This window comes from Cyprinus carpio, chromosome A4 (assembly GCF_018340385.1).
Source record: "Cyprinus carpio isolate SPL01 chromosome A4, ASM1834038v1, whole genome shotgun sequence".
Lineage (NCBI taxonomy): Eukaryota > Metazoa > Chordata > Actinopteri > Cypriniformes > Cyprinidae > Cyprinus > Cyprinus carpio.
In genome coordinates this window covers 8,556,272-8,578,641 of record NC_056575.1, presented here as the reverse complement: position 1 = coordinate 8,578,641, position 22,370 = coordinate 8,556,272, and the positions used below count along the sequence as shown (strand labels likewise).

General features: G+C 37.4%; 1 pseudogene; it reads left to right on the top strand.

Moving 5' to 3' along the window:
• Positions 1-21,882, top strand: part of LOC109060239 — a 38,171-nt pseudogene extending 16,289 nt beyond the window's left edge.
• The last annotated feature ends 488 nt before the right edge of the window (positions 21,883-22,370 follow it).

Sequence of the window (22,370 nt, the reverse complement as noted above, 5' to 3'; positions counted from 1 at the left end):
TTTTTGGAATCATCTGATGGCATGATAACAAAAAGCTGTCACCACCAGGTTATGGTTTTCATGCTTGAGTTCTTCATCGGTATTTCTACGCTTTGGAGGAGTCCAGGCACGATGCGTAACGAGCCTCTCAATGACAGAAGTAATTATTGTTTGATTCCGTGCTCACACCTGCCTTCAGACTGTCCAAGAACTGTCAAAATCCCTTTTGTTAAGCCGCCGTTTTTCTTGGCTGTAATTTCATGCGGTCGTGGTCTCAGCCGTTAATTAGTGTAACAGGGTGCGAAATGAACTAGAACATGCTTAAGAACCAGCAAAAATTACATGGCATTCCTTTATCAAGCTGCTCGAGTCCATCTTAATTAGGCTTTTATGTCACTCCTACTTATTAAATGTAGTTTCCAACATGAAAGCAGACAAACACAATGTCATTCTAGCTATGACGATAATTATGTGTTAATATTTATTCTTTATAAAAACATTCCTCAGCTAGTGCCCGCCTGTCATGGTTTTCATTCATCATATGCAAAATGACAATCCTGTTTGTTTACAGGCCCTCTTTATGTTTTTTTTGTGCATCTATTTTAGGTAATTTGATCATGATTTTACTTCTGGTTTTAGCATGAGTTTTGAAAATCCATCCATCCATCCATCCATCCATCCATCGCAAGGTTGCACTAAATTGATCAAAACTGACATTTATTATAATTTTATACATATATATATATATATATATATTTATTTATATTTATTTATATATATATATATAGAGTATAGTATTTAATCATATATATATGTATGTATATGTATATATATATATATATATATATATATATATAATATTATTATTTTTTTTTTTTTTTTTTTAATAATTGTTGTTTTTTTTTTTTTTTATTTATATTTTAATATTATTATTAATTAATTTTTTCAAATAAATATTGTTGTTTTATTTAATTTGTTTTTATTTTGGAATTGTTGTTAAAGGGATAAATTGTTTTTATTTATATAGGGATGCTGAGTTATCTTTTGTTGTTAATTTGTCATAATATTACTATTTTTACTGTTTTTTTATCAAATAAGTGCAGCCTTGGTGACCATAAGTGACTTCTTTCAAAAACATTAATAAAATCTTACCGACCCTAAACTGTTGAACAGTAGTGTACAGTACACTTTTTACACTATTTTTTTTTTTTGGAACAGATAGTTGCTTTCTTTCAAAACCAAGTTTAGTTCAGTGGCTGGATTGACAAGGCTACCTGAAATTGTGCTCATTCACTCAGCGTTTTAAAATGTGATATGTATGATAGATTTAAACCTTTTGTAAACAGTTATCTTTTTTCAGCACTGACCACTGTTGTATAAGATCACCTGATCACCAAGATTACTATTCAAATGGATGCAAGGTATTTGCTCACTGTTTTGTTATGCAGCAAAAGGAAGTGCAGCTCAGAGCTTTGGTTGCACCCTGAATGTTTCCCACCCAGTACAGTTAGATCACAGAGAGTGAACTGTCGAGTGCTGACATCTCAAAAGCATTAATAAAGATGCCTTGACCGATCTCATCCCTCAAACTGATCACTATGTTCCCAAACCCATAATTCTGCTTTTTCCAACCTGGGGAACCCGAGGACCCTAACGGGGGACTCATTGGATGAAATCTTAAGTGGCAGAAGAACTCCATTCTCGGAGAGTGCAGATAATCAGGAGTACCGCCTCTAACGGGGACTCGGGAGGAAATTGTTGTCACTTATTGGGATGGAGGATGATGGATGGTGGGGCTGGCTGTGTGTGGATCATGGTGGCTACTTAAGACATGGAGCGGGACTGTTGGGAGGGAGGATAAAATCATTCCTATTATTAAATGCCATTTACTGCAGCTGCTGAGAAGAGATTCATGTAGAGTCCCTCTCCTCTCAACTCTTCTTCTCCTCCCTGCGCTCTTCCTGACTACATATGGACATGTTGGGCAATTTGTCAAGTGTCAGACAGAGAAATTATTTCAATAAGCAAAGAATTGTTTCTATGTTATGAGCATTATTAATATTCTGTAAAATTTCTGTAAATAGATATTGCTTTGTCTGTGTCTCTGTCTCATGATCGTTTTATCCATCTGTCCAGCATTATACATGTCTAGACATCGTTCTATCTGTCTGTTCGTCATTCTGTCATTATATCTATACAGAAGTTATATCCAGTTCTATCTAGCATTCTATTTCTTTTATTCTATGTATCGTTCTATTTGTCCATCGTTCTGTCTTGCTGTTTTTTTTTTCTATCCACCATTCTGTCATTCTTTCTGTTTATAGTTCTATCATCATTCTGTCTAGCGTTCTGTCATTCTGTCTTTCTATGCGCTGTTCTGTTTGTCTATCCATCATTCTATCTTTCATTCTATCCATTATTTTATCTGTCTGTCATTCTATCTGTCTATCCAACATTCTATTCTTTTTTTCTGTCTGTCTATCTCTTGATTATTCTATCAGTCTAACCATCTTTCTATCTGTCTATCTCCATCATTTTATCTATTCATTTTATCTATAGTTTTATCCATCATTCTATCTAGCATTCCATCATTCTGTATTTCATTATATCTGCCTTTTGTTCTGTCTATCGATCTATCATTCTATCAGTCTATAGTTCTATCTTTCATTTTATCTGTCTCTTATTCTGTCTGTCTGTCTGTCTGTCTGTCCATCGTTCTGTCTATCATTATGTCTTTTAACTGTATTCAAAAATGAACATTTAAGTTCATTTTAATTCTAAAATTGCTTCTTCAATTCAGATTCATTATAAATGCAGAGAATAATCTGGCAATTAATATTCGTAGATGCATCGCACTGTAAAGTAGTATTGTAAATTACACTGTAACTGAGTACATTTCAAAACTAAAAGCCTGGTTTGCATTTTTTATATGTTTATATGAAATGTTCCTGTCCATGTATCTGACCATGGCATTGATTGTGTCTAGCATTAGTTCTAGGCAGTTTAAACCTTATAGTAACAAAACGGCATGTTTTTTAACACACTTCTACAGCTCTATAATGGATTTGAACGTCCTCAGCATCAACGTAGAGAAGTGCCATATAAGAGGTTAATCTTTCGCTTCGACGCTCGGAGCGGGTCAGAAGGTCATGGTCATGTCTCTTTTACATGCAGAGAGCCTCAAAAAGCGGAGGAGGACTCGTGTTAATGGAGCCGAGGCATTATGTAGCCGATAGTGTCAGGGCTGTTATATGGGCTTATGCTTACACAGCAGATGGGTTCAATTCAATCGGTGCTTCAAACACAACATAATGAGGAGTTCAGGAGGTTTTCTAACCATTTGTGTTTATTTGCAAAGGTGTTGATTGAACTCATTTAAAAGCACCTTTGTAGCACTGTCCTCCTGTGCTATTGAGACGTCGCTTTTCCGTGGAAGTTGAGAGGTCACATCCTCCATATCTATGGTTTTGTCTTAAGACAAGACCTCGGGTGAACTCGCCAACTATCTTCTTTTGATCTGTTCAAATGGGTAATGATAAAACTCACTAGAACGAGCACTACAGGATTCTTCAGTCTTGTAAAAGCGCTTTTTATTTAATACATTTACTCTCAGAACTGGTATTGATCCCTTAAATATAACATTAGCCTCATCTCGTCGTCCTTGATATGTTGACCTCAGGTAGTGATTGCCTACTACAATGCTTAGCTCTCAAGCAGAGAAGACTTATTGAAATTCTTGGAAGCAATCAGACAATCTACTTTATGTCTTGGCTTTTGTTAATTAGGTTCAGGCACTCGGGAACAGTCAAAGTCCGGTGAAAAACTCTTGTTAAACTGCTGCCATGGCATTATATACATCTAAGCTTGTTATTTTGTTTATCAAGATCATTGTTTGTGTGCATAGTATTCTCAGCACAAATCAGTTCAGATGGATCTTTGTTTTATTTACAACAAAAATAATTTTACAGCATATTTAATGTCAAGTGGGGTCAGTGGGGTCCGGGATTGGATTGATATGATGACAAACCTTTCATTTATGCAGGAACTCCATGCAATCAAAGTCTCATGACTTCCATCCCACCTCAGAAAAAGCCACATTCTTCATACAATCCCAATGTACTGTGAACACAATATGCATTTTGTTATCATTTGTGTTATAATTTAATTGCAGAAGTTGGCGACGTCTTGGGGCCTTCAAAGTCGATTTGCTCAATGCTCATACATCTGCAGCTAAAGAGCAGTAATTATGCAACAGCCAACGCCGTGTTCAATAACCCATGCAGGAGCCTGACAGTGGCTGTTGTCTCTTAATTAGGAATTTGAATCCTTAATGCACGTGTTTAAAGACAAATAATTAGACAGATATTTCCTTCTCATCCTCTCGTGCACTGACATGTGTGTGTAACTACCGGGTGACCCGTCGTATCTGCTGCGGTGGTGGGAGGAGGGGGGGTTCTGGAGGAAGAGAATGAAAACGTGAAGCTCGTTTCATCTGCATATTACAAAGGAATTAGCGCAGCAAGGCGTCCGCGCCGGTAACTAGGCCAGCGACGCTTTCTAGCGCTCCTTTTCATTAGAGTATCTGAACTGTTATAAATACGGCTCGGATTACGTTATTGTCTTGTTATCTCCTCTTTGCTTTGCTCGCTAATGAGTGAGACAGGGCAGCTAAACGAGCAAGTTCCGTTTACATTATTTGGAATGTGCTTTAATAATGCTCATTAGGCCATTCCCTTTTTTGTTACTCTGCCATTTTAATTAGATTTCATGCCCCCCCCCACGCCCCTAATAAGGGCATTCGTGGCTGATAATGCCTGTAATGTATTTGTTACTACAAGATGAGACAAGAAGAAAAAGAAGTGAGATTATTTCTCTTTTTAAGTGCCTTTTAATAGAAGGAGGCTTAATTGGGGCTTGTTTGGTTTCCTCTTTTCTTTCATTTCTAATGAGGAATACACTACTGCTCTAGTTTTTCTCTTGTTCAGAAAGCCTGTTTACTTAGGTTTCGTTTAGGCTGTTTTTTTAAGAGTTTTTTTATGTAATATAACTAAAAACAGAACAAGCAGAAAAGCTTGTTTTTTTTTGTTGTTTTTTTTTTTTACTGAAGATTTGCAGATAATCAGATCAAGAATACATTTTTTATATTTTATTTTGTAATTTAATTTAGTTTTTCTTTTATTGGTTTAATTATTTTCTAGATGATGCCTAAATTTTTGAAAACACCAAGTATTAAACTTTTTTTGTATTATTATTATTATTATTATTATTATTATTATTATTATTATTATTATTATTATTATTATGGATATATGTATAATGTGTAATAATCATCATTTACTTACCCTCACTTTGTTTCAAACCTGTTTTACTTTTTCTTCTGTGAAACAAAGAAGATAATTTGAGAAATGTCTCAGTATTTTTTCAGTGGTATCCAAAACAGTTTGGTTACCAATATTCTTCAAAATATATTTATGTTTCGCAAAAGAAAAAGTCATACAGGTTTAATACAACATGAGGGTGCATAATTGATGTCAGAATTTTTATTTTTGTTTGAACTGTCCCTTTAATTCATTTTAATTCATTTTAATTTATTTTAACAGCTGTCTTTCAGTTAATTGCCATTATGTAAAATAATTATTTAATTAATTTTAATATTATAATAATAATAATAATAATAATTATACAATATATCTAATATATATATATATATAATATATAATAGATTATATATATATATATATATATAATTTTATTTAAATTTTAACAAACTACATGCAAACTGTACATACAAATTCTTTGCATCTATCAGAAGTTCCTTGCATTGGGTTTTGTTAAATACTAGATCTTTAAATCTTCCATATATTTCATAAAAACAGGGATCTAAAATGTAATCGGATGCTTTAATTAATACTTGCATACGGCAAAATGATCATGAATAATAATTGAATAAATGAGCATGCACATGCTGGGATTTTTCAATTTCAGCTTTTAATATGAGAAGCTTTGCAGGATATCTCACAAGCCCTGCTGTGAATAAATACACATCCTGTACTCAAACTGACTGTTTTGCCTGAAACTGTTTATCAAATCACCTCTAAACTCCTGAGAGGGAGGGAGGGCCGAAAAAGAGGAGTCAGAAGGCCCCATATCAGACGTTTTCTCCTCTCTCTCTCTTTGGCCTTGTAGTGGCAACCCTCTTAAAATCTCCTGTCAGAAGTGGAGTTTAAAGGATGTGCTCCTCTACCCCCCTCTGTGGTTGTCACGGGTGATGGGTGACATGGGCGTCTTGGTGGCTGCCACCACTGTTTACATAATTTCGACATGGCCGCAGGGAAAAAGAGACTACGGCTGCAACGATCTTCACTTCACACTCCTCCAATTAGAAAAGCCCCTGCTCTGCCGCTTAGCACAGCTCTCAGGGAACGGGAATATTCGAGCTTAACTTTTCAGCCCGCGGGGATCGGCAGGCTGAGTCACCAAAGAAAGATGCCACGGTGGAGTTGAGAGGACGTTTAAGACAGACTAAAGATGCCCCAGTTTATCTGACAACGTCTAAAATGGTGGACGTGACATGGAATTTAGTGCCAGAAATGTGGAGAATATATATGAAATGTATTTTTGTGAAGAATTTTTGGTTGAAGTAATACTGTATCCAAATATTTTAATATCTATTTCCTTTTTGGCTGTATTTTTATTTTGAATACTATTGATCAAGCATTAGCATTAAATAAATCGCTCTCATTATGCTTAATGAATGCATATGATATTTAGTTTCATGGTTTTTGCTGGAATGTGTATTTGATTGCTACATTAATTGCCTCCATACACCTGTGTAATGCTAATGCACTCCCTCCAAAACTTTTCAAGTTCCACTGCAATCAAAGTACAGAAAACTGTAAAGAATCGTATTCCCAGTTGTGATGATACCACAGAGTCGAAGTTTTTCTGAGAGCCTTCTCATTTGAAAGAGGTCTTTGATGTCTCTAGTCGCTGGAGTTCTGCTTAAGTGAACTGTAATCTGTGGCATTAAGACTTGCTCTGTCTTTATCTCCACCCATGAAATATGAAATGAATTACCACCAAATTTTCTCCTCTCTGAATTTGGCCATCACCTTGCAATAGGGGTCATTTCCCTAATTGGGCCCTTGATTTTCCCAGCCATTTTTAACCTTTTTGTGTCATCAGGGGAGAGTAGCACAATAATCAATATTTAATTTTTTTCTGAACAGAGGGGAATGTAAAGTTTGACCCCGTGCACTTGTTTGTGTGACCCGAACAGAAGGAAATACATTCTCATTTTTCCTTTTACAAATCCTTTCCTCATAAAACAGCACAAAATCAGTTCCGCCGTATTGTTGGAGGAAGCAGAAACACGGCGCATTAGTGTAATTTTGTAGGCTGAATGGCTCTTTATTCCTTCTCAAAAAGAAAAGCTTTTTTTCTTAAACGTGTCTTAATGCGAGTAATGTTGTCTTACGATGACAGCACTTGTCCGACCTCCTTACCCTGACACGCCGAGATTGGTTTTCACTTGCGGTTAAAGGGTGTATTTATAGAAACGTTGCATTAAGCCTGTGCCGTGTTTTGTTTGTTTGTTGCTTTTTTAGGTACAAGCATTTCTTGAGGGACTTGACAGAGAACACCGGTCCAGACAACCCAGAGTTTCAGCAGCTTTCAAGTAAGAGGCACCGCTGTCTCGCAGTTCGGCAAACACTCTCTTATCCTGTTTGCGCTCTGTGACAAAAATGTTGATGGGTTTAGCCTGTCTAGATTTTTTATTTTTATTTTTTTATCTTTATTGTCAGGATCTATATCAAGCTGCAGAATCACATTCACCCAAAGTCACACTTGTTATGCTTGTCAAATTTGCTTTCCACTCTAGTTTGTCACTTACAGAGCAACCTAAAAAGAGATCACTCAGTGTGTTTGTGATGATGAGGTGCTTTGCAGAGATAAGCATTGCGGAGGATACCATGGCCTGTTGAAGAAGGTGCAAAAGCTGAAATCGTTTCATACGGTGCCAAAACAAACCTGCGTCTTAAAAGGAAAAAAGTTTTTAAGCTGGCAGCCAAAAAGACAGCCTCCCTTGTCTTTGTTAGGGTGACAAAGAACAACTCTGGGCCCCTGTTGTAGCGCTCACACATTGTTATTGTCACTGGGTGACTTTGCTTGCCGAGGATGAAAGTACAGCAAAGCTTAACGTGAGTCTAAATTCTCAATGTGGATTTTGACATAATTAATAGGGACCAGATCAGAGGATATCAACCATGCAAAATATAAATAAATAAAATCTCTGGCATCAACAGAAGCCCCGATAATTACTCATTTCTATCGTCAAATAAACAGCAAATCTGACTTAAGAGCCAGTGTACACAAGGAATTATTTATGTGTATCAATTAAAATCTCATTGGTTGCTTGCTGCTTTTGCTTACAAATTAAAACAGCCCCTGATTCTAAGATGAAGGTTCATATCCAGATTTGGCCCACCATTGCCTCTTCCTCTTCTCATTAGAGCTGCTTTTTAAGTTCACTTGCTTTTTTTATTTTTTATTTTTTTTTTGGGAGAGGAAGAGATAGAAATAGAAAAGGTTTCCTCAATCAGCCTGGACATATTGTAAAGGGAATTATTTAAAAACAACCCCAGACAAATTATATTGTATCTGATTAAGCAAGCTAGCAGTGAAACTCACAAGAGGCTTTGTTGTTGTTTTCCAGTTTTCTTTTTGTGTGTTGATTTTAATTTTATTTTTTCCCCTTCTCATCACACATGCTCATGTATGCAGCGAAACGCCACTGTTTTAATTATCAGAATTGTGGCGTTCGTCAATCGCACACATTTTGGAAAGCTAACTTCTGCGTTTCCCTACAGCCAAGTATCTCCTGAACTCGTCTGCGAAGACTGTCAAAGGTTAATTAAAAAAAGTTAACACTCCAGAACTCCTCGGACCGAGTTCTGTTTAAACATACTGAATGTCTAAAATAAGAAGACAGAGAGAAAGTGTTCGTAGAATGTGGAATGAGATGGGATTAATAATGCATCAGCTGTAGCTCTGTTGAAACACAATTATAGAGAGGGTTTCCTTAAAAGGGAAGGACTGAGAGACGCACAGAGAGAGGCTCAGTCATCTCTAAACAGTCACTTTGTTTGGTTTTGCTTGTAATTGTTCTAAAGATTAGCGACTCAACTTAGGCTGTGATTATTTTACTATGAAGCAAACGCCCCGAGCGCTGTGTTTATTGTCTGAATTGTTAGAGTCAATAAGACCAAAGCTGGGTTTAAAATTAGTATCCATCTGCTTGTTTGTGTTTCTTTTTTCTTCTTAATGAGTTGATGATGTCTGCATTAGTTAATGAATTCCCGGCATGGTAATTGGCGAAATGTTTTCTCTAAAATTTTAGTTGCCAACTAAAAAAGTATGATCTGTAACTCTGAAAACGAGTTCACTCTACATTTATTTAGATCACGTTTTGACGCTTTTATGTTGCACAGCTTGCTTCCAATAAACCAATGAACCGCAGAAATCAGTTTTGTACAGAAACCGTGTTTATCAGGCAGATGAAAACACAAATGTTTCAGATGAAGTATGTAGGCCTTGTGCTTTTGATGGCTAGCACAACATCCTATGGCAAGGTCTTCCCCCAATCAGTGGTTTTTGGATGTGTTAATGCACCCTCATCTTTCTCCAGGGGGTTAATGGTGAAATCAAACATTGTGTGGAGGCTGTTATTATCATATGCAATAATGCAGTCTGCATAATGCATGAACGCATATGGGTGTGCACTTATTAGTGTGTCATGTTGTTGTATTACTCGTTTGAGACTCGTAATAAGTTAAAAATTTCATAAATGGGGCACACTCGTGTTTATATTGAACTATGTGTACTTTTTTGTGGGACCATCAAATAATACAGTTATGGTAATGATTTAACACTCTACAAAGAAGTGCATATATTGTTATTGTTTACAGTAGGTCATAGATTTGCATTACATTAATGCCATTAGTACATACAAACAATTATGCATTTGAACATGTTCATTACTGAATGTGGAGTCTGTAATGTATCTGTGAACAAACACACAAGACTAAAGCTTGTCACTTTTTGGTGTCAAAAAAAGGTTTTGAAATTTGGTTACATTGATAAGCGTAATCTGCGATTAGTCATGTGAAGTTTTTACCAACATGACAGAAAACTTAAAAAAAAAATAAAAATAAAAAAACTCTCTTTAAATGTACACAGTGTGACATGCTTCAGTCTTTCATTGTGTGCTTGGCTTGATTTTAGCGTAGTGATTAGTTTGTTGTGCCTACAGAGTTTGGTTATGTGTCCATTCAGTCCCTTCTGCTGTTTTATGCCATGTGCCCTTTCGGTACAGAGGCAGTGAAAGCCATCTCAGAGGTCGCCCAGCGGATCCAGGACAACGCTCGCAACCATGAGAACCACCTGCAGCTGCGCAGAGTCCAGAAAGAGATGAGGTGAAGGGAGGAAAGAATAGTGTCTTGAGTTTAGGTTATGGAATCTTCCATTCTTTTTATCTCCCAGAGCTCAGTGGAGAGCCAGAGAGTTAAGGGGATGAAGGAGGTCAGGTGGAAGAGTCTGGAAAAGTAGTCTTGTTTAAAAGAAACCCAGCTGTTTGCCCATAATCAATAGAGTTGGGTTTGTTTTTGCCAGGCACAATCGTAGTCTCCAGTGAGAGATCTTAAATGTTTTTGTCGATAATTTGTTTTGGAGAGGGGCAGGTGTGTGTGTCTTAAGTCAGTTCTTTCCATCTTTCTTCTCTTTTGGTACTTGTGGAGTGGAGGTCCTTTCTTCCTTCTTATTTATCCCAAGGGACTATGCCCACATGTGAAACTAAAGAGAAGGAGATGGAGAAGGAAGGAAGAGAGAGAGAGAGAAAAAGACAGAGAGGGCCTTGTCGTGAATGTCTTGGCCTGCCAATCTCCCCCAGGACCAATTAGCGCCTCTCCTCATCTTGTGGGCCGGCAGATAAAAAGGAAGCTGGGAGAAAAGGAGCGAGAGAGAGTGTGTGTGTGCACAAAGTTCTTTTGGTTGGAACGCGGCTGGCGATGACCCATATGCCCAACGAGCACTGGGCAGTGAGAGAATTAACTGAATTTATCATTTCGCTAATTGGTAATGGAAGGGAAGTGTGTCCAGCGTACGGATGTAGGAACGTGTGTGTGGAGAAGGAAGGAAGAGAGAGAGAAGAGAAAAAAAACCCTCTCATCCTGTTTTTCCAGGACTCTAGAATTCTACCGAGGTCCTTTTTCTTGTCCAATGAGGCTTCTTTTCTTACCACTTGCAGGCTTCCTTTTTCTGACTTCAGAAGGCCGAACCAAACCAGGCCATCCCAGCTTATCTCACTCAACCCCTCCGTTTCCTCAAATGTGCCCTAACGAACGAGATGCTTGACAGATGAGAGGCTTCGGAGCCCCTGAACAATATTAAGTGGCCGGCTTGGAGATAAGGGCAGTGTAATTCTCAGACACAAAGCTTGAATCAATGGGACATTGATATGGCAGACAGACTGTCTGTTTCCTTGGCGTCCACGGCAGGACGTTGCCGCCACCACAGCTTTCCAAGGGCCAAGCTGAAACTCTTCGGCCTACAGAGCGTAATAGAAAGGCAAAGAGCGAAAGATGAGACCATTCCATGCCCTTTGGATGGCACTACAACTCCCCCACCCTGGGTCAGTTGAGTGCAAATCTTATGACAATTATCTGTGCCATTTATCCATAAGTGTTATTGTTCAGGTATCTTGGATTGTTCTGCCATAAGTTGTTGGCCCAAAAGAGAAAACTGACCAGTTACCATAATTACAGGATTCTGACTTTAATAAAGGACTCACACATCCACATAGAACTTGAAATTACAACTTGTAGAATGTTCAGACTTTACATCCTGTAATTACAGTAATTCCAACATGATGTGAATTGATCATGCAACATTAGAATAGAAGACTTACTCTTACTTTGCTGCTATTTGTGGAGATTTATGTGATTGTCGAGCTCGCATTGTTATGATTGCCTGCATTCATGTACCTATCAGTGATGCGTGGGTCATGTATAAACAACCCGCACCCTACCGACGTTTTCCACTAACCCGCCCACAACTCGGGACCACAAAAAAAGAAAAATAAAATTGTACCCTACCCGCTTCTGCCCCGCATTTTTTTTAAAAGTAAATGCTCATCGTAGCGCAGGGGGCGTAGAATTATGGGGGGACGCCAGGGACGTTCCTACCAATTCCAGCGACTGCCAAACTGTCCCTAGCGATTATTTGAAAAAACAATAAATATATGTATATGTTTTGTATTTTCGCATCTGATGACGCATTTTGAAACATCATACCATTGATATTATTATACCTAAGAGTTAAAGTAAATAGGCTCGGTAACGGCGCGCTTTCAAGGATGCGCATTTATTATTTTTAAAAGGGTGGAATGTAGTCACTCACAGACAAAAGCGCAACAGCTGATGATACTGAACTGCACATTATTGCTGTTACTGTATTTGGGTGTGTTTTTGCAAAACTTATTTTGAGGTATTTGATTATGAGGTTTTAACTGACTAAAGTTATGATTACTGACTTTATATATTTGAATGTTTTGACAGACTTGACGCCATTACGACATCGCCAATGACGTCATTACGTCGAGCGTAAAGAACCAGTGAACTGTTTTTTTTCAACCGGGTTTATTGAATCGAACTGTCCGAAAGAACCGGTTCGCGGAAGAGAACTGAACTTCCCATCACTGGTTTGAGCTCATGCGTCATCTCACGCCAGTTATTCAGCCAATAAAGTGTAGGCCTATGTATTTCAAAATTATGTCTAGTACTATATAAATTACAAAGGTTTAATTGGCATCTTTATTTTCAAACGACCCGACCGCCGACCGCGACCCGAATATCATTAAAAAATATTTTTGGATGACTCGTAACAGCGGATGACCGCATGCACCCCCTCATTTTGGATCAACCTGCGCATCATTGCATTGTTATGATTGCCTGCATTCATGTACCTATATAGAGTGTTTCGGCCTTAAAGTCACAATTGTTCGTACAATCGAGTAACCTGAATAAGACCACAACTTTAAAGAGGGCTCCTGGGCTTTGATTATTTAACTGAAATGAAAGGGTAACCTATCCAACAAAGCCTTGTCAAAATTAACAATGATCTGACTTGCCGTTCCATCACTTTCAAATCAAGAAGTGCTTTTATGTGTTTCTGGGTCTTTGGCATGGTCACATCAGGAGGACCACGGCCGCTTTCTAGTGCAACCTTTAGCACTCTGCAAACCACTAGGTCCTTTGTAGCTGGGCAGAGGTGCTCTTTGACCAGGAAAGTTGAAAGCGTTCAACATGAAGAGGGGGATCTCCAAGTTCATGCTCTTTGAACTGAGCCGATGAAGCCTTCCTTGGATATGTCAGTCCAAACCAGGGACAGATATTTGAGGAAGAGGCATACAGTTTCACATTAAACAGAAGTGGGGGTTCTTTACCATTTTACCTGTGGACTACTTGATATTTTTTTTGTTTTTTTTTTTGCACTGGGTGCTTGTTATTGAATTTGTACACTTATTAGCATTGTGGATGTGCAACTGAAATCATCAGGAATGACTGTCCTGCATGATCCAGAAGGATCTTGACCATGTAAATCCATGTTCCCAATTTAAAGAAGCCAAAGAAACCATTAAATCCAATCTCCATGTCACCTGAGAATATCACAGAATGTCTTCGTTGTTGCCTCATATTAAACCTGTGGCATTTTTAAAAAGCAGTTTGACCCCAACTTGACCTTTCTGCTAATCATAGAGTGCTCGTCTGTCGCTCAGAGCATCCATTTTGAGCTCCGCGCTCTTGCTATCGCCAGAGCTGCAATCACAAGGTTCACTGGGGCAATTAAGGAATCAGTAGCAGGAATGAAATTTCATCTTATCTATCCAAATGTCAGCATCTAAATTAGTTTCCATCATGCAACTGCCAATCACTGAGAAGGGAGATTGGTTGTCTCTTTTCCGTGTCAAGTCATGTAAACCTTCTGCTTTTTATTCTCTGCTTGAAATTGACTTTTAAGGTAGACAGTAGGTAAGTCCTTCAACCATTTTCCTGTTATCTCTTGTCATTGTAGGGAGGTGGTACATTCGGGAAGGCTGGCTGAAGACAGTGCCCCCTAAAGGCACGGAGGCAAAACCTAAGATGTTTTACCTGTTCTCTGACATCCTGCTCCAGGCCAAACCATGCAGTCCTATACATCCTACCAATGGGGATAAGTTTGCCTGCCAGCAAATCTACCCATTAAAGGAGTGCACAGTGGACAAAGTCTTCGGCCACACCAAAAGCCAGGGAGGCCTTATTAGTGTAAGTTAAAACAATCAGATGCAGTTTGCTATGTTTATAAGTCAGATGGATTTATTCTATTTAAATCTGAATCTTGTTCATAATTCAGTTCACATATTTTGGTATGATTCATATATATTTCCAAGGATGTTCATAAGGGTGAAGTGTGGTATTCCTGAACCACTAACTGTACTGAAAGTAATCTCAAAAATAAACGTTGACTACTGGACAAACAGGACAAACTTACACTACTGAGCCGATGGCGTGTTGATGTAATGGTGTGAAGTTGATCTTATGACAGTGTTCACACTTTTCTTGGAAATCAGCTTACTATTGGCTATTGGCATACTTCTGATTGTCTCTGCATTTTGACGCATAGGAAAAAGGAAAAAAAAATGCGTCCACGCCAGATGGGGATTTGGGTGAACTGAAAATGATTGAATGCACAATACGCTGGATATTATTGGAATAATTATAATAGATTTTTAGATTGTTTATGCTTATGTAATCAATGCATTCCATTTTCATTGGTGGATCAATGTATTCTCACAAGCCCAAGTTTTTTTTTTCCTTTTGGGCAAAATGGCAGTCTGTGGACTATAACACGTTTATCCATTAAAATTCCTCATAGGCACTCAAATATATTTGAACCGTATGTCCCTCGCCACACTTATAGTTCTCAGAATGCCTTGATCTTCAAGTTAGCAAAAATGATCAAGCTATCATTCTCATTCTTGCACTAATTACTCGAGTTCCTCATAAGGCTTCAAGTTTTAATGTCTCCACATGGCTTGATCTCTTTCCAGGTCTCTGTGCTGCTGCTGTGTGACAAATTATGTGTAAACGATCTCCACACTCTCATAAAACATTCAGACGACTGTATCGTACATCACAAAGACGTTTATTTGATGTGATTTGGTTTAAGTGCCTAATCTGATCAGTATACAGTGATAGGTTTTCCTTGAACCTTTTGTTCTCTTATTTTGGTTATAAAATATCATGAATCTGAGAACTAACAAACTAATATACAGTTATTTATGATTTCTCATTAACTACATAAATGTAAAACAAATGTGTAGTGTATAATACTTAAAGATTGTTGGCCAATTTGGCCCTTTGACGTTTAGCAATATTTCATGACATTTAAGGCCGATTACACTAGTGGTCCCAGAACTACCACACTATCATGCTGCAGGTATGCTTTTTTGGCATGTGGAACAGACCTAAAAAGGCCACCTGCTCTAAAGAACTGTGGGAAGGCGCTTACATCACTCCATCAGATTAGATCGCAGATCCATCTCTTCCGCTCGGCTGCTGAATGCATCTTCCCGAAACCCTGTCGGCACTCCACAGTCCTCTCCTCTCCTCCATCTGGGCCGCGGCCCGAAGCTGCATATTATCTAATGGCTAGAAATGGCATTTCATTAGCCTGTTATCCCACAGAGGCCTCAAATGCATACTCAATAGCATTAGGTGTAATTTCTCATAAGGACACATTATTGATCCCTGTTCCACCCGCCTCCCACCTGGACCGAAGGGGAAAGAGGCTGTCAGCACTCTCTGGCCCCTCCCCAGCCGGGCCATGAAGAATTAAAGCAAAATTAAATTTGACAGCTGGAAATGCCATGGCAATCTATATGCAAAGTTCGAAAGTAGTAGTAGTAGAGGAAAATGTGCTATGAAAATTTTGGCTCCCTCGCCTCTATCCATTTGTCTAGATGAGAGAGTGTTTGTATACGGATAATTTCTTCCCTCCTTTTCTCTTTCTCTCGCATTTCCCATCTTTGCACCCCCCTCCCTTTTCGTCTCTCCACCTTCCTCTTGCGACTCCCTGTCTTTCTTTCTCCACCTCCTTGAATATTATTCTGCATCCATGACCGATTCCCTTTGATGTATAAATAATCAAGTGAAATTATGTGCGTCGAAGAGCCTCCGTGCTCCACCGTTCGCATTATACAAAGTAATTTCTACCTAAGAGGGTCAGATTTCCTGACAAATCCCTAATTACCGCATTGCAATAGAAGTGGAATCTATTTGTGCATAAATCAGGCCACCCGTCTCCCCATGTGGCGGACTCCTAATATCGCGCTCCGCTTTGCCTCGCTCCCTGAACTCGGTAATTAGATAATACTTTTGATGATGGTTCATTTGAAATCTTAATCTTTTTAATACCTAATGAGAAACAAGCGCCAGCCCCCCCGCCTCCTTAAAATATAACCGGAGCATCATTACTTTTACCAGATGTCCATTAAAGACCTGGCTCTGCTCATCATTGCGATTCTGTCCCCAGTCGTAATAAAGATTAGGCCTGATTATTGATATGCTGTCGGTAACTGCTGCTGTTTCCTCCACTCCACCGGCCTCAGGTAAATGTGAAAGGTCATTTAATATTTTCAAGGCCCCAATTATAATCCACTAATGGGTCCCCGTTGTAATTATTCCGAGGATGAAGCCTCTGTCTTTGTTTGGGGTTGGATGGTTTCCGTTGTCTTGTTTGACATGTGTAATCTAGCAGTAAAGTCTCCTCAGTGTGGATGAGTGATGGTAATTGCTGTTGACTCAAGGATGAGCCATCTGACGGGAGGCGGAAAACGTGGGCCGAGCTCAGAAAACTTGTCCTCGAAATGCAGATCATTGCCAAATTAGCAGCTGAGAGCATCAACTGGCACATCTGTGCGCCTTTGGGCTCGAGTGGAGAACGTGTTACTTCCTCTGCAACTCCTTCACAGTTCTCGTTTTCGTGCAAGATGACCTATTTTGCATCAGATTGATAATCAAATCATTAAAAACATCTTTTTGATTGAGTGGTTTAATTATTATTTTTAATGCTTTTGTGTTTTTGTTTGGTTTATTAAGTTCTCACCTTCAGTGCATCAGATTGATACAGTTAATCATATAATTGTGGCTGTTCGTCCTTTACGTCTGTAGGCTATATGCCTGAAGAACTGTGAGTTCTGTGAATTGTAAGATCACAAATGTTTGAGATTTTGAGATCGTGGTCCATGTAAACACTGGAGGCAATGAACTAACAAACTAGTTCATGGACGCCCTCTAGTGATCCAATGGAATTATGTGCACAACAACATATATGTTGGGTTCATATGCCTTTGAAAGACCATTTTTGAGAGTTTTAAGTAAAAAGTAATTTTTCATTACACCTTTAATTTTCTTCGTTATAATATCAGGACTTTTTAATTACCTGGCATTGTGCCCTCCAAAAATGTGAGTTTATCAAAAATTATTTTTTATTAAAATATTACAAGCATGGTCATCATAGAAGAGGTTTAATGCATTTCTGAATCATCTTTCATTGACCCTTATGCCTAAGAGACAAATGTTTGATCAGTCGAAAAATGATACCACCAGAATCACTGCATTTCAGTGTCCTTCACCAGTTTCTATCACACATAGACTCTCAATCTCTTCCTCCAACTGAATATTTTCTCTCTTCTAGTTGACCTTCGCCAGGGCCAAACTACTTCTAATGTCTGATGATCAGGTGGACATTAATGATTGGTACCGTAGCCTCTGCTTGGCTATTGGGTGAGTATATCTGTCCACACAAGGATACTCAAAATTCAGGTTACCAGCCCAAAAATGTAAATCCTCCCAGGTTTTGAAGTTAAACATCAACACAGCTCGTAATCGTCAGCCTTTTACGCTGTAGTCGGTGTTAGCATAACATCAGTGCCCTTTACTCTGTCACAGGACCTGAGGGCAGGGCATGGTTGACATGGAGCGAGCTCGTCACAGGGGACAGTCCCAACTCTCAAGGCTAGGCTAATTAGTTTAGCACTGTCTGAGTGATTGGGAGGGACAAACTGTCACCTCGTGCCATCTTCATAGTTGAGAGCTCCTCACATGTGGCCTTCTGCCCAGCCTACAGGCCCAGGGGAGCACAATTAGAGACCGAGCTGGACAGGTTGTGGTAGCGGAGGTCAGAGGTGATTGCTGCTGTATGAGGGGGAACGCTATGTGTGTGTGTGGGGAAAAAAAAAAAAAAAAAAAAGAAAGAAAGACTGTCCAGTTGCTGTCTTACTTGTACGACAAATGTGGGTCCAATATTTTTTTTTTTTTTTTTTTTTTAGTAATTCTGATACTATTCTGATAATACTCTAAATATTCATAATGTTTGCATAAGTCCTAGTACTTTTTAAAATTGTAATATTTTTTTTTCCTGCATATCATACAATTTTATCCTCTTTTATATATATATATATGTATATGTGTGTGTTTGTGTTTGTTTGTTTGAATTTAATTCATTTTTTCATTTTATATTATCAGGACAGTTGTATTACCTTGACATTTTTGCCATTTTGACATTTCTTGCCCACCAAAAATGATTTTTAATTCAGAAATGAACATTGTTATCATGGAAGAGGTGTGTTCATGTCACTGCATTTGTGAATTGCGTTTTTTTTTTTTTTTTTTTTTGTGAATTTTTAATAGAAGCATCATGCATTGACCATTAGATACCGATATTTGATCAGTAGACAGATGTTTGATCAGTATACATTTTGTCCTAGTTTAATTTATTTCTTTGAGGTCTAGAAACCTAATGTATCATTATTTGACCTCTTTAGATTGGGGGATCCATTACTTGTGTCTTTTTTAATTACTTTCATATTTGACACAAGCCATGATACTGATCCGTGTCACATGACTTTCAATTGCTTTTCGGATTTTGTATTCATTCCACTCCATGATTATCTTTAATGTAAATGTAATCATTTCCTTTCATGCAACACTATCAGATTCCTGTTATTAATACAGGATTATGTTATTGCTATTGCTTGTGTTTGGGAAATACAATCCTTGAGCTTATTTTCAGTTGTTGCATACCAGTAATCTTGATGCCACTGATTATTGACTCAAGACCGCAAATGTATCGAGGCCCTTAAAGCCATCTGAAACTTAAGAGCACATCATTCCCTCCAATTTCCTTTGCCATATGCCTAAAAATCAACATCACCAATTCAGTGATATAAAAAAAGTTAGCCAGAGTATAATACATTTTACAACTCAGTGGTTTTACTTGTAATATTTGTGATGTTTTTTTTCCCTCACTAGAGGAATGTTATTATATGAGATGAACATTGTTTAAGTTTCACCCACACATATGCAGATACACACCAGTATGAGTTGTGCCATAGGGACTCAATCAGTTTGCAATCGATGGTTTCGATGACATGAGGTGAAGGCGGCTGGAGCCTTATGACAAAACTGAGCATCTCTCATCGAGGCAGATCCGCTCAACTCTATGGTCAGATAGACGCCTCCTATACAAACCAAATACTCCCCTTTCATGGCACCAAAAAAAACCTCACAAATATCCTGCACTATAGACACAGTGTCTCTTGTGTTGGATCAAAAAAGATGAAGGAAATGATCACTGTGTTTTGAGAACATTTTTGAGTTACTGTATATTCTTCTACTTCGGGTTTAGATACTCTTTCCCGGTTTTACACACTTGAGTCACTATCTTTCCTTCTTTCGGTCTTTTTTTAAATAATAATAATGTACATTTAATAAAAATGATAATATGATAGATATATATATATATATATATATATATATATATATATATATATATAATATTTTAAATAACTTTTTGAATTATCATTCCCCTACTTATTGATATTGATTCATAAAAAGATAATGTACTGTTGGTCCACATGTCCAAGACCATAGTGAAAATACATCTGTTTATTTTTTTTATTCATTTATTTATATTTTAGTTTTTTCATTTAACAATAATGCATATAATATGAAGAATTTTTAAAACATTATTTTTAATTATCTTTCTCATACTTTTTAGTTTTTTTTATGACACTTTGTTAATCCTACAGTTCATATGTGTGTCTAAATTCTCATTTAAATGCTAAATGAATTATTCTTTTTAAGTACTGTAGTATTATATAAAGAAAAGGCATCTATAATTTTGTCCTGTAATTTCAGTTAAACACAAAAAAATAAATATACTGCAGCTTAATTTCCCCCCTTAAAATGCATATAGTATTAACTGTAATTTGTGTTTCATACTATATGTATTTTAAAGGGGAAAATATTTTTTTTTTGTGTTTAACTGAAGATCATTAAAAAAATATTTTTGGGTGAACTGTTCCTCTACTGCGGCAAACTGCACGCAGTCTTACCAAAAATAGCTAAAAATGCAAATGTCATGTTCAAAGACAGTTATGTTCGTGTCTTCATCAGTTTTTAAAAAGTAGTTAAAGGGATACTCCACCCCAGAATTAAAATTTTGTTCAGTTGATGACAGATGGTCTCGTTTTCCATCCCAGGCAGCTGAAGTCAAAGAATACAGTAGTGCACAGGAGAGACGAGCTGTGCAGGAAGCCAATCAGATCGGATCCAGACAGTCAGAACACTCCAGAACTGCAGCAAACACGTGGAATAAAACGGACCATGGTCGGTTGTTGTTTCATGGTTAATTAAAACTAATGTTAAAATTCTTAAAACCTATGTTATTAGTTAATTACATGCACTTAAACATTTGTGGTTTCTCTAATGCAGATGTTGGATGAAGAGGTTTTGGAACACAGAGAGGGTCAAAGCAGCAGTTCCATCCCTTTAACAGGGGAGAGCGGCCACAGCATCACCAAGAGGATGAAGCCTAATGAAGTTCCTGCTGCAAGGTAGTTTAACTGCATCATTTCATTTATGCAGACTCTGATATAACAATACTGTACCATCTCTGTTATCTTAACCAGTACATTATTTACCCAAGACTTGTAATTGATTTTTTTTTTTTGTTGGTCTGAAGAAAAGGTCTTTTTATGTTGTGTATATATAAAACATGTACCCCCAATGGAAATTTGAATAGCGTAATACCGCTCACATTGTTAATGCAGACCACAGGAGTCTTTTGGATCAAGCTGCGTCATACTGTGAAGAGGTTCAGAAAGATCTGCCCACTGACGGAAGGAGCAGAGGTGATTTAGGATGAATGCAATGTACATCTACATACTGCTGCATTTTTTTCCCATATGGCAAAAACATATGATGCAGTGCAGGCTTATTGCTTTTAAGCATGTTTAAAGTTTCACATTTTAAAGATTTTTATACTGAGATGTCTTACTATTTAAAGTGTAATTCAATGCAGAATTACTTGGTTATCACTGGTAATGGCCAAAATCAAATCAAAACAAAAAAATACAAAATCGTCATGTGTAGTAACAGAATCTTTATCCATTCACAGACTCTAAGTATAAATAACTTTAGTGCAAAACCATAAATTATCATTTATCACCACATTTTCCATTTTTAATATGCAATAATTTGGTGCAATAAGATTTTTTGGTTTGCATGAGATTTTGCTCTGTTAGACACTGGAACAAAAGGGAAAACCTTTTTTTGTATATACTGAATGTTGTTTTAATTATACTCTCAATACTTAATGCAAATATATCCACACTTTTCTGCTTGTGTTAATTAAATTAAACTTTTACTGTTAGATCTGTTTAGGGTTGTAATTGTTACCAACTCTGTTACACTGGTCAATATTATATTTTGCATGTGAATAAAAGCTCTGATTTGCTCTAAACAAGCTCTATTAAATCTATATTTTCAACCATTTTAACTGTTCATGCTCTAGTCAACACTGCCCTCTTCTGGAATATTGCTGATCACTCAGGTCCCGCATACTTGTAGTCCAATGCTAGACTTGATTTGTAATGTTAGAATCCTGTATCATCAGTATTAGGTTATAATTGTATCGTAAAAGCTTTATTGTATTGAATTGATTGTCTTGTTTTGTGATTTGTATATTTAAGTATTTCTTAGGTTTTTATTTTTTATTGTTTACTTTTTTTTATTAATGTTTACTATATTTTTTAATAGTTTTCTTGTTTCCCCACAGTCATAAAAATCTTGGAAATATAAGGAGTTCTGTTAAAGTCAGAAATTTCTGTAGTAAAATTATTATACATGAATGAAAAATGAAAGAACCGTTGGCCACATGGTGGCAGCACACTGCTTTTTTGTAATTTCATAAAGCATTGACCCTATCTTTGTTTAGACTCCTGTTATATT